The sequence below is a fragment of the Felis catus genome, chromosome E3, assembly GCF_018350175.1.
Source record: "Felis catus isolate Fca126 chromosome E3, F.catus_Fca126_mat1.0, whole genome shotgun sequence".
In the NCBI taxonomy this organism is placed as follows: Eukaryota; Metazoa; Chordata; class Mammalia; order Carnivora; family Felidae; genus Felis; species Felis catus.
In genome coordinates, this window is record NC_058383.1 from 17,715,930 (window position 1) to 17,730,161 (window position 14,232).

Sequence of the window (14,232 nt, forward strand, 5' to 3'; positions counted from 1 at the left end):
ACCGAGGCTGTTTTGTTTTCAAATTTAGAAGTTTAAAAATAAAATACTTTGCATTCTAAGTTAAAAAACATTTTAAATGTTTACTTATTTATTTTGAGAGAGAGAGAGAGAGAGAGAGAGAGAGAGAGCGCACGCGCAAGCAGGGAAGGAGCGGGGCGGTGGAGAGAATCCCAAGCAGGTTTCCTGCTGTCAGCACAGAGCTCCACACAGGGCTCTATCCCATGAACTGTGAGATCATGACCTGAGTGGAAATCAAGAGTCAACCACTCAACAGACCAAGCCACCCAGGAGCCCCAAAAGCAATTTTAAAATGTTTCTAGAGGCACCTGGGTGGCACAGTCGTTTAAGCATTCGACTCTTGATTTTGGCTCGTGATCTCATGGTTGTGAGATTGAACCCTGAGTCAGGTGCCTCAATGAGCATGGAGTCTGCTTAAGATTCCCTCCCTCTCTCTCTCTGTCTCTCCCTCTGCCCCTCTCCCTCCCTCGAGCTCTCTCAAATAAATAAATAAATAAATAAATAAATAAATAAATAAATTTTCTGGTGAAGAGGTAACATAAATGTTTGCTTTATAATTATTACCCTTTTTAAAAAATACATGTATTTTATACATTCTTCTAATGTGTGTTACACTTTACAATTAAAAAGTTTACAAAACGTCAAAAGCAAGGGATCGAATGATTAAATTATGGGATGGTTGTTATGATGGCATAATGTGTAGTCATTACAATGATGTACTGACATGGAACATATTGAAAACAGCAGGGCACAGAGTTGTGTGGGTTTTTTTTTTTAATGTTTATTTTTGAGAGAGAGAAAGAGAGACAGAGACAGAGCATAAGGGGTGAGGGGCAGAGAGAAGGAGACACAGAATCTGAAGCAGGCTCCAGGCTCTGAGCTGTCAGGACAGAGCCCGACACAGGGCTCGAACTCACAAACTGTGAGGTCATGACCTGAGCCGAAGTCAGACACCTAACCCACTGAGCCACCCAGGAGCCTCCTGAGTAGTATATTTTGTAGGATTCCAGTTTATAAATTGAGAGGATGAATATGTTTCTATAGGCAAAGAAGAAAAGAAGAAAGCATGTGCACTAGTATATTGACTGGGGGTATCTCTGAGTAGTAGGATTTAGAGATAATTTCAGATTTTTGTATGCTTGTCTGAAGTTTTAAAACAATTGTGATCACATACATGCATCATTATTATGAAAGCAATGCACTATAAATATCCCAAGCCACCTCATTGCAATCTCCCCCACACTTAAATACTCTGAACAGAGTTTAATGGCTATCCTCATAGACTGGTTTTTCAGACCTTCTCTCTCACACACACACACACGTTCTGTTTTCTTCCTTTTTTTAAACAAAAATGAGATAATACTGTACATACTATCCTACAACTTGCATTTCTTATTTAGCAACACAGTTATAGAGATATTTTCTTTGTGAATCACACTTGTCTAATCAGAAAAATGTACAATTATTTCTGGTTTTGGAAATAAATGATATTGTAGAGATAAACTGTTGGCATGGTAAAATGTAAAAAAAAAAACTAACAACATAGATGATTCCATTTTTTTAAATGTTTTATTTATTTTTAAGAGAGAGAGTTCGAGTGGGGGAGGGGCAGAGAGAGAGAGAGAGACAGACAGAGGATCAGAAGTAGGCTCTGCACTGACAGCAGCGAGCCTGATGCGGGCCTCAAACTTACAAACCATGAGATAATGACCTGAGCTAAAGTCGATGCTCAACTGAATGAATCACCCAGGTACCCCCTAGATGATTCATTTTGAAAAAATATATATATACATATATATACAAAAAATATATATATACATATATATATGCATATATATATGTATATATATATATGTATATATAAATAAACACACAGCAGACAAAATTTTTAAAAGATTATACCCCAAACTGTTAAATGTGACATCTTGTTGAGGATAAGAAGGCAAAAACTCATCTTTTCTTCCTCATATGCTTCTGTATTTTCTTTAAATTTGTTTTTCCTTAACAAAAAAATTGCTTCTCTTTATTTACACTTCTTCTTCTTCTTCTTCTTCTTCTTCTTCTTCTTCTTCTTCTTCTTCTTCTTTTCTTCTTCTTCTTCTTTAAAGATTTTAAGTAATCTCTACACCCAACATGGGGCTTGAACTCACAGCCCCAAGACCAAGATCAAGTCACATGCTCCACTGACTGAGCCAGCCAGGTGTACCACATTGCTTCTTTATAATTTATGAACTAGCCCCAGCTTTACTGAGATATAATTGACATATAATATTTTGTTTTGAACTTCTAAATTAGATTTTTTCAGTTTATTTGTTTAGAGAGAGAGAGAGAATGGGAGCATGCACGCATGAGCAGGGGAGGGGCAGAGAGAGGGAGAGAGATAGAATCCGGAGCAGGCTCCACACTGTCAGGACAGAGTCCGACCTGGGGCTGGAACTCACAAACTGTGAGATCATGACCTGAGCCAAAACAAAGAGTTGGACGCTTAACCAACTGAGCCACCCAGGCGCCCCTAAATTTTTTTTATTATAACAGTAATAAGTGTATGCTCTTCATAAAAAATAAAATCCAGTATTAAATATAAAACAGAAAGTATGTCCTTCCCTTCACCTTTTCAATTCCACTCCCCAGAAGGCACCGGTGTTAACAGTTGTTTGCATTTGCTTAGCAATTTTCCATGAGTATCTGTGTCTTTGTACCTGCAAATGATGTCATACTATATATATCGTTCTACATTTTGCCTTTTTACACTCAATAGGTGTAATGTCTCTCCAGGTTGATGCATACAGACTTATCTCTTACTTTTAAATAGGTGCTGAATATAGGTGGATATACCATGTGTGTAGCTAACTTTGTACTGCGCTATGATGAACAACCTTGTACACTTGATCTTGAGCTGTACAAGTGAATCTGTAAATTCTTTTTTTTTTTAAAGTAATCTCTATGCCCACCATAGCGCTTGAACTCATGACCCTGAGATTGAGAGTCTCGTGCTCTACTGACTGAGCCAGTCAAGCGCCCCTATAAAGAAAATTCTTAAAGGGGAAGAGACTTGCTAGATCAGAATATGTGCATCTAAGATTTCCATAGACACTACTAAATACTGTCCTCCAGGGGCGCCTGGGTGGCGCAGTCGGTTAAGCGTCCGACTTCAGCCAGGTCACGATCTCGCGGTCCGTGAGTTCGAGCCCGGCGTCGGGCTCTGGGCTGATGGCTCGGAGCCTGGAGCCTGTTTCCGATTCTGTGTCTCCCTCTCTCTCTGCCCCTCCCCCGTTCATGCTCTGTCTCTCTCTGTCCCAAAAATAAATAAACGTTGAAAAAAATATTGTCCTCCAAAGTAGCTGCACTTTTCTGCCACCAGCAGGGTATGAAGGGTGCCTGCTTGCCCCTCCCTCATCAATACCACTAATTAGCAAGCTCTTCAAACAAACATCTGCTGGAAAACATCAGCTGTGCTGAATTAAAAAACTTGTTTTTATTTTAATTTTTAAATATTTTTAAATGTTTATTCACTTTTTGAGAGACAGAGTGTGAGCAGGGCATGAGCAGAGAGAGAGGGAGACACAGAATCTGAAGCAGACTCCAGGTTCTGAGCTGTCAGCACAGAGCCTGATGCGGGGCTTGAACTCATGAACCGTGAGATCATGACCTGAGCTGAAGTGGGACGCTTAACCAACTGAGCCACCCAGGCACCCCTGTATTTATCCATTCTTCTGTTGAAGGGCAGTTGAGTTCTTTCTTTTGCTGGTAGTGTGTTATTATTTTTTTTTGCCATGTATTCACTGCTGTTATGATTATTCATATGTATGTCTCATGGAGCACAGGTGCAACACTTGCCCCTGGATATTTGCCCAAGAGTGGAATTGCTGGGTTTTAAGTATGTAAGTATTCAATTTGACAAGAAAATGATAAACTGCCTTTCCAAAATGGCTGAATGGATATACATTCCCACCCCCTATGTACAGAAGACGTATTTCTCTTCTCCAACGCCTGGTGTTATTTGACTTCTTAATTTGTGCCACAGGCTGGATATAAACCAGTAAAGCAGCTTGTTGTGCCTTGTACTTCCTTGATTACTAGTGATGCTGAGCATGGATCTCTTCATGCGATTTTCAACCATGTTTCCTCTTCTCTCACGTGCATATTCAAGTTTTTTACCCATTGTTTTTCACGGGCTTAATGCTCTTTATTGATTTGCAGAAGGTGTTCAGAGTATCTCGATATGTATCCTTGAGTGATTACATGTGTTTGCACATATCTTCTTCAAATCTGTAGCTTATAATTTAATTCTTTTAATTTTAATATATTTTTATTTATTAATATTTTCTTTTATGATTACTCTTCTGTGTTTTAATTAAGAGATTCTTTGTTACCCCAAGTCTGGAAAGAAATTCCCTTTAGAAATTCCACTTATCAAATAATCCCTCCTTTTTAAAAAATTTTTTTAATGTTTATTTTTGAGACAGAGAGAGACAGAGCACGAACAGGGGAGGGGCAGAGAGAGAGAGGGAAACACAGAATCGGAAGCAGGTTCCAGGCTCCAGGCTCCGAGCTGTCAGCACAGAGGCTGATGCGGGGCTGGAACTCACAGACCGTGAGATCATGACCTGAGCCGAAGTCAGACACTCAACTGACTGAGCCACCCAGGCGCCCCAAATAGTCCCTTCTTTGATGTGCTATGCCACCATCACTTGTCAGAGCTTCTTACATTCATTAGTCGATTTTGGTAAATTCCTATTGCTACCAACACCAACTTGTCTTGTCTTCATTACTATAGCTTTTTAACAATCCTGGGAGAACAAGCCTTCTCAATTCTTCTTTAGAAACATCTTCCTGTTCTTAGCCCTTTACTCCTCTCTCTCCCTCTCTCGTATTTGTTTGTTTGTTTATTTATTTATTTAAAGTAATCCCATACCCAGCATGGGACTTGAACTCATGACCTACAGATAAAGAGTCGCATGCTCTTCTGAGCCAGCCAGGCACCCCACTGCCTATATATTTTTTAACTGACTTGTTGAGTTTCATAAAAAAATCCTGTTTTAAGTTTAGTAGCATTGTATTGACTCTTACAAATCAATTTGGAGAAAATGGTATCTTTACAATCCTGAGTTTTCTTCTCCATGAACACAAGATATCTCCACTTCCTTAATAATAAATCTTGAAGATTAGTCCAGATCTTCATGTTAGGATCTACCATATATTTAAAACTATTTGTTTGTTTGTTTGTTTGTTTATTAGAGAGAGAGAGTACATGAGCAGGAGAAAGGGATGGGGGGAGTGGCGAGGCAGAGAGAGAATCCCAAGCAGGCTCCAAGCTCAGTATGGAGCCTGATGCAGGGCTCAATCCCACAACTTTGGGATCACAACCTGAGCTGAAATCAAGAGCTGGACGCTCAAGCGACCGAACCATCCAGGTGCCCCAGATCTATGTTATATTTTTTTAAAGCCAGGGGTGCCTGGGTGGCTCAGTCGGTTGAGGGTCTGACTTGATTTTGGCTCAGGTTGTGATCCCAGTGTCGTGGGATGGAGCCCTGTGTCAGGCTCCCCATTGAGCATGAAGCCTGCTTGAGATTCTCTCTCTCTCGACCTCTGCCCCTGTCTCCTGTTCATGGTCTGTCTCTGTCTCTGTCTCTGTCTCTCTCTCTCTCTCTCTGTCTCTCTGTGTCTCTCACATAAAATTTTAAAAATTAAAAAAAATTTTAAAGCCATATTGGTCCTTTCATTCTGTGAATGTCAAATGATGTGTTTAATCAATCTCCCATTTTGGACAGTGGAATTGTTTTCATTCTCTAGGTTCTAGAAACAATACTTTAGTGGATACACTTGTAGTGAATATCTTCACGTATATGAAAAACAGTATTTGGTTTGTTGTGGGGTTGTTTTAGTATCTCTCTGTGGCTTACCTAACCAGCCTGGCCTGCGCCCCCGCACTATGGCTTGTAGGTGTCCTCATTCCTTGTTCCTCCCCATGTTCCTCCCCCATGTCTTCCCCAGGAGACTGACAGTGGCTCTGTGACCTCCAGGTGTTGAGGTCAGCATCCTCCAGGGACTCTACAGTCGCTTCTCCTGAAATTAACGGTGGGATGGGGAGGTTTGGGGTAAAATAAACTGATTTCCTTAGACAAGAAAAATTGCTTTGTTTCTAAGAGTTCCCAGGCTCTTCCTACACAGTTCAAAGCCCCCCACCAGCGAACCTGAGGGGTTAGCGTCATTAGCCTGAGACACTGTGAGGCCCCAGTTCATAGAGCATTTTAGAGACCTCAACCGGAGACCAACCTGGGGTTGTCTCAGCAGGTCTTGGGAAATGTTTATTGAGGAGTAGAGCAGGGTGTGAGTATATCAACACACATTTGCGAACTGATTTTTCTCCTTTCAAAGTTTTAAACATTTCCCTCGTCTGTGTCAGCGGGCTCATTGTTTTGTTAATGAAAAGTCAACATTCATTTGCATCACTGAGGGCCTCTCCTCCTCATTCACAGTGGGGCTCGGGAGGGCGAGGAACTGGTATTAGGGAAAGAGTCAGAGACCGCAAAGACCTGGTTTCTCATCTGACCTCGGCTCCTAACACGGGCGATGCCTCAGTCCATAAATATTATAATCATTCAGAACATTTACAGAATAATTACCCTAATAGCAGCTATTTCCTGGACAGCTGCCATGCTCCAAGCACTATAGGAGGCCTTTTTCTTTTCCAGCAGCTCTTAATCCCTGAAGCCCTGTGAGGTCTGAAGCCTTGTCCCTCGAGCTCAGAGAGGTAACTGGCCTAAAGTCTCAAAGCAAATAGCCTGCAAAGCAGGGATTGAAAATCGTATTCTGTACGTCCCTAAACTCTGTCTGTCTTGAATTTTTCACTAATTTTGTAAGCCCTTTTCATCTTTGTGCCTCGTTGTACTTATGTATAAAATGGACATGATCAGACCAGCCTTGCCTGCCTCTCTATGTAAGTGTGAGATTGATTATATTCTTACTACTAAATAGGCAACCCAAGCAGTCAGTGCTGGAGGTAGACCAATATTAGCAGTAATCCTTTTTTTCTTTAAGTTTATTTATTTATTTATTTATTTGGACAGCAGGGGAAGGGCAGAGGGGGAGGGAGAGAGAGAATCCAAGCAGACTCTGCACTGTCACCATGGAGCCTGATGTAGGGCTCAGTCCCATGAACCATGAGATCATGACCTGAGCTGAAACCAAGAGTTGGACGCTTAACCAGCTGAGCCACCCAGGCATTCCTCAACTTAATTTTTAAAAACTTAGTACATCACAGAGAGCTTTCTCTGTTTCTGCAAATGCAGACACACATCATTCTTTTTAATTTTTTTAATGTTAATTCAAGAGAGAGAGAGAGAGAGTGAGAGAGAGAGAGACAGACTATGACTGGCAGAGAGAGGGAGACACAGAATCAGATCCGGTGCAGGCTCCAGGCTCTGAGCTGTCAGCACAGAGCCTGTCGCAGGGCTCGAACCCACGAACTGTAAAGATCATGACCTGAGCCAAAGTTGGACACACAACCAACTGAGCCACCCAGGCGTTCCCCCCACCTTTTAAAAAATTTTTACACCTCATTCTTTTTAACATCTCCGTGTTTACCCACTGATGGTCATACGAGTTTATTTAATAGATCTCTGTGGATAGACATTTGGGTTGTTCCCAGTCTTTGTGCTACGGTGAACAGGGTTTCTGGGAATGTTCTTTATTGTTGTTGTTCTTACAGAATTATAATCCATATACCATAAATTCCAACCCTTTCATGTATACAGTTCAAGCATTTTTAGTATGTTCACAAAGTTGTTCAATTATTACCACTAATTCGGGGAACATTCTTGAACACAAATTTTTATGGCTTTGTATGAAGGTGTCAGCAGGAGGCACTTCTAGAGAGTGGTTGCTGAGCTTTGGGGAGATGATTCCTTCCAATGGGGAAAAAGGTAGGTTATTTGTTATCCACAAGCAAAAACCCTGGGCCTAGAAGCTTGGGGTCACCACATTAGCCCTGCCAAATTGAGCACATGGCTATGGCAATGACTGCCCTGTCCCTTAGAGAAAATCAGGTCCATCTGAAATTTCACACACTGGATTTGCTTAAAGCAGGCCATCCCCCTACATTTTGCAGTTAGAACAGGCTAATGATGAGAAATGCCCCAGTGACATGTGTATTGTAATGTCTCAATTCACAGACCATGCTATTGTATGGTCCTTTAAAAATCTGGGGCGCCTGGGTGGCTCAGTCGGTTAAGCGTCTGACTTCAGCTCAGGTCACGATCTCGTGGTCCGCGAGTTCGAGCCCCGTGTCGGGCTCTGGGCTGATGGCTCAGAGCCTGGAGCCTGCCTCTGATTCTGTGTCTCCGTCTCTCTCTGCCCCTCCCCCGTTCATGCTGTGTCTCTCTCTGTCTCAAAAATAAATAAACGTTAAAAAAAATTTTTTTAAATCTAATTATGGGGGGGTGCCTGGGTGGCTCAGTGGGTTAAGCTTCCGACTCTTGGTTTAGCTCAGGTCATGATGTCACAATTCGTGGGTTTGAGCTCTGCGTAAGGCTCCGTGCTGATAGTATGGAGCCTGCTTAGAATTCTCTTTCTCCCCCCCCCCCCCGACTCTCCCCTGCTCATGTTCTCTCTCTCCCTCAAAATAAATAAACTTAAAAAAAAGAAGCTAAATTGGATAATGTCATTCCTCTCCTCTAAAACTCTCCAAAAAAAAAAAAAAAAAAGGTACAGCCAAAATAAACAAATAAACTTTGCAGTGGCTAGCACCTCACTCAGAATAGAAGCCAAAGTCCTTACAAAGGCCTACAAGGCCCTGCATGATCTGGTCTCCACTTATCTCCCAAACCCCTTGGCTCACCCTGCTCCAGCCATGCTAGCCCTCAGGCTCCAGCCCACCTAGCACATTTCCACCTCAGGGACTTCGCACTGCTGTTCCCTCTGCCTAAAGCATTCCTCTCCAGATGACTGCATGCTTCCTTTCCTCATTTCATTCCCACCTCTGCTCCCTTAAAATCCCTCTGAGAAACTCTCTTTAATCCTTGTATATAAAACAGCACCCCAGAACTTTCTAGCCCATACCTTACTTTCTCTCCATAACATGTATTGCCAACCAACATGTATTTATTCCTTTACTCTCCATCTACCCCCTCTAGAATTTTAATCTCCCAGAGAAAAATACCTTTGCCCTTTCTGGTCACTGTCACGTTGCTAAAACAGAGTCTGATATACAGTAGGTAAATAAATATTTGTTGATGGAAGAAATGAATGAGTAGCTTTCACTGAGGCAAAAAAACAAAGGTTATTAAACAAACAAACAAACAAACAAACCCAAAGAGCAGGGGGAGAGGGGAATGGGCAGACATTTGAAGAGGCAATTCACAGAAAACAAAAACACAAAAGAATTTTAAATGTCCAGCAAGATGTTCAGGTTCACTCACACTAAAAGAAATGCAGATTCAAATTTCTACAGGGCACGATCTTTCACCTGTGGAATTGGCAAAAATCAAAAAGCTTGTTAGTTCTCTGTGTTAGCAAGCGTATGGGAAAACAGGTCCTCTCTTAACGCTGTGGACGAGCATGAAAATTGGCAGTTGACACAAGGTTTGTGCAGGGGAACTCAGCAGCATCTAAAATTTGAAAGCATGGACTCTTTGGCTCAGCAAATCTCTGCCTAGAAATTTATCCTGCAGATTTATTTGCTCAGGTATACAAAGAGGTGGGTATTCACTGCAGCACTCCTTGTTCCAGTGGTAAAAGACTGGAAAGAACCTAAATGTTCACTAATGGAGAATGGCTAAATATATTATGGTATAGCCTTACAAAGGCGAGCTATAATCCGCAAGAGATAGTTACTTGAGGAAAGCAGCACACAGAACAGTGTGTACTATATGTAAACATTTGTTTAAAAGAAGGAAAAAAAAAAGAATTGTGCTGGAGAAACAAACAGGAAATCAACATGGTATCTCTGGAAAGGAGAAATGGAGCAAGGCAGGAAGGTATCAGGGGAAGGAAGGACACTTTTGACTCTGTCTTTTGTTACAAGCTACAAGACTTTTTATGTTAATTACACTGGCAGTTGTTTTAACTTTTAAGAACAGGTAATACATACACTGGGAGACAAAGACCCAAAGATACAAAAGGATAAACAGTAAAAAGTAAGTCTGGGCTAAAAATACCAAAAAAGCAAAAAGCCCCACAATGAAAGGGGCATAGGAGCCAACTGAAAACTGGGGAGTAATAAGTAAAGTAATACTGGAGTATGGCCTAAAGCAGAAAAGAAATACCCATGGATCCATCATAGCATAAATACATGATAGAATAAATAAATAAAGCAAGAAGAGACAACTTTCCCATGCAGAAGAATTCCAAGTAATTTGTGTGGATACTCTGCCCTCAAGGAGGTGGACCATAATTTCTCAAGTCTTATAGTAAGGGCTGTGCAGAGCGACTTCCTCTCAGAGTAAAATGTGCAAAGAAGAGGGGAAAGAGTAATTTTGCAGTGGAAGCTGATAAGCCCTCCCTCAGCCACAGCGATAAGTCATCTCGAAGGCATGTACCGTCCATACGATGTGATGAAAACGGCACTTTACCTCTGCTTCCTCCCCAAACCCGTAACTCTAGTCTAATCCTAAGAAAGACAACAAGCCCAAGTAAGGGACATGTTCTAAAATACCTGATGAATACTCCTCAAAACTGTCAAGATCATCAAAAACAAGGAAAGTCTAGAAAAGTCATGGTTAAAAGGAGTCTAAGGAGACATGATGACTCTGTGTAATGTGGTATCCTTGTGGTGGGATCCTGGAACACAAACGATATTAGGTAAAACTAAGGAAATCTGGGGTGCCTGGTGGCTCAGTTGGTTGAGCGAGCATCCGACTTCAGCCAAGGTCATGATCTCATGATGAGTTCGATCATCACATCAGGTGAGCTTAAGCCCTCTTCGGGCTTCACACTGACAGTGCAGAGGCTGCATGGGATTCTCTCTCTCTCCCTTTCCCTCTGCCCCTTGTGAGATTCTCTCTGTCTCTCTTTCTTCTCTTTCTGTTCCTTTCACTCTCTGCCCCTTACTCACTCACGCCCTCTTTCTCTCTCTCAAAAAAAAAATGAATGAAAGTTTTTTTATGTTTATTTATTTTTGAGAGAGAGAGTGTGAGCAGGGGAGGGGCGGAGAGAAAGAGAAACACAGAATCCGAAACAGCTCCAAGCTCTGAGCTGTCAGCACAGAGGCTCGAATCCACAAACTGTGAGATCACGACCTGTGAGACCATGAGCCAAAATCTGACGCTCAACCGACTGAGCCACCCAGGTGCCCCATGAATGAAATTATTAAAACAAAACAAAACAAAACCGGGGTGCTTGGGTGGCTCAGTTGTTTAAGCATCTGACTTTGGTTCTTGTCATGATCTCACGGTTCATGAGTTTGAGCCCCACATCTGGTGAGCTCTTGCCCTGCTTCAGGTGTGTTCGTGCCCCGCTTTGGGTGAACACAAGCCCCGCTTCTCTCTCTCTCTCACCCTCTCTTTGCCCCTCATGAGATTTTCTTTCTCTGCCCCTTGCACCTTCTCTCTCAAAAACAAAAAAAACGCTAAGGAAATCTGAATAAAGTATGGACTTAAGTCAATAATACATCAATACTGATTAACTGATTAACAAATGCGAGATGTTGGGGCACCTGGGTGGCTCAGTTGGTTGAGGGTCCGACTTCGGCTCAGGTCATGATCTCATGGTTAGTGGGTTCAAGCCCCGTGTCGGGCTCTGTGCTGACAGCTCGGAGCCTGCTTCGGATTCTGTGTCTCCTTCTCTCTCTGCCTCTCCCCACCCCCTTGCATGCGCGCTCTCTCTCTCTCTCTCTCTCAAAACAAACATTTAAAAAATTTTTTTTTTAAATGTGAGATGTTAATAGGTGTTAATACAGGAAACTGAGTTTAGGGGATATAAAAAAATCTATGTACTCTTTTACTATCTTTGCCATTTTTTTTGTACATCTAAGACTGTTCTAATAGTAAGTTTAGGGGCACCTGGGTGGCTCAGTTGGTTGAGTGTCTGACTCTTGATGTCAGCTCAGGTCATGATCCCAGGGTTGTGGGATTGAGCCCTACGTGGGGGTCCATGCTGGGAGTGGAGCCTGCTTTAGATTCTCTCTCACTCTCCCTCTGCTCCTCTCTTCCCACCTCTAATTAAAAAAAAAAAAAAGAATAAAAAATAATCAAGCTTATTTTTTAAATCTTTCCAAATATGTATGTCTCCTTTCTTCTAACTCCATACATCATATAAATTTCTCTGAACTTCAACCTACCCATCTTGAAGTAAGGGACCTGTTTATAATCTTTCCCACTGTGATCAGTAACAACACTCTCATTTAGTGAACGTACACTGTGTACTCAATTCTGTGCTAAGTACCCTCTGTCTGCATCATTCTATGTAACCATCACAATGAACCTGGGGGCTGGAACTGTCATTTTCTTTGGAAAGTAGAAACCAGCTAAAGACCAAATTCACAGAGCTGGTTGGAGGAGACCAAACTTAAACTCTGATCTGTCTGATGAAGAAGGCTCTTAATCTGTGTTCTTCACTGGCTCAGGCTCCTTCTTCCTTCTGTGCCACTAGATATGTGCTCCTCACCTCAAAGTCTGTTTTGGAAGACGTGCCTTCCCAACAAACGGCATGTAAGTAAGAATTCTCCTTGATTGAGCTCTAAGATCTGCCTCTAAGAGTTTCTGATCAGAAGGGCATCACCGATAAGGACAGCAATAAGTTTTTGAGCACCTACTCTGTGCCAGGCACTGTTCTAAGAAGTTTGTGCTAGTTAACTTAGTGAATTCACACAGTAATACTAGGAGAACCCATTAAAACTCCATCTTCAGACATTGCTGATAGGAATGTAAAATAGTGCAGCCACTTTGGAAACTAGTTTGGCGGTTCCCCAAAATGATAAACTAAGAGTTGAGAGTTACCATAGGACCCAATAATTCCAACCCAAGGTACATACCTAAGAGAATTTAGAATGTGTTCATATTGGGGCGCCTGGGTGGCACGATCAGTTGAGCGTCCGACTCTTGTTTTCAGCTCAGGTCATGATCCCAGGGTGGCAGAATCAAGCATGGATCCTGATTGGGATTCTCTGTCTCTCCTTCTGCCCCTCTCCCCTCTCTCTCTAAGGTAAAAAATGTGTTCGGGGCACCTGGGTGGCTCAGTCGGTTAAGCGTCCGACTTTGGCTCAGGTCATGATCTCGCGGTTTGTGAGTTCAAGCCCCGTGTCGGGCTCTGTGCTGACAGCTCAGAGCCTGGAGCCTGCTTCGGATTCTGTGTCTCCCTCTCTCTGCCCCTCCCCTGCTCATGCTCTGTGTCTCTCTGGCTCTCAATAATAAATAAACGTTAAAAAAATTAGGAAAAAAATGTGTTCATACCAAAACTTGTACACGGATATTCACAACATTATTCATAGTAGTTAAAAGAAACAACTTAAACATCTGCAACTGAAGAATGGATAAACACAATGTGGTACGTCCATATAATGGAGTACTGTTTGGCAATAAAAAGGAATGAAGTACTGATGCAAGCTACAATACGGATACACCTTGAATACTTACAATGCTGAGTGAGTGAAACCAGTCATAAAAGAGTGAGTGACTTATACGGTATGTGAGTTATATCTTAATAAAATTGTTTTTAAAATCCTCCATCTTAGGAGCACCTATTTGCTAGATGATGTGCTGCCCAATTCAGCAATCATTTAATAGATCCAATTAGATCTTCAAATTAAAACGAAAAAACCCTCCATTTCACAAATAAACCGTGGTGCACATATAACCCCATGGCTTAAGCTTACATAGCTACACTTCTGAGCTCATCCAGAACAAAGAACTGCATTTCCAAATAGCAGCCTCAGGACAGTGAAGTGATTTCGTGTTTTCCTCAGCATTGACAGTCTTTCTGGATTCTTCTCTTCCCTCTGCCTGAGGAGCTCCTGAGTTGGGATTAGGACATGTGGAGATGGTTCAAATGGCGCACGGTGGTTATGAGGACAGGTCCCAAGAGGCAGCCCTGGGGATTCCTGTCCTTCAACCTTTTTTCTTTTTGAGGCATGTACGGTTGCTCCTCCCAGTCCACACATGTCAGCTTCAAGAAAGCTGGGATTTTTGTTTACCTCTGTATCCGCAGCCACTATTCAGTGCCTGGCATGACGAAGTGAGAGTGGTTGAAACAATAAAAGGCAGTTCAGACAAGTGAATC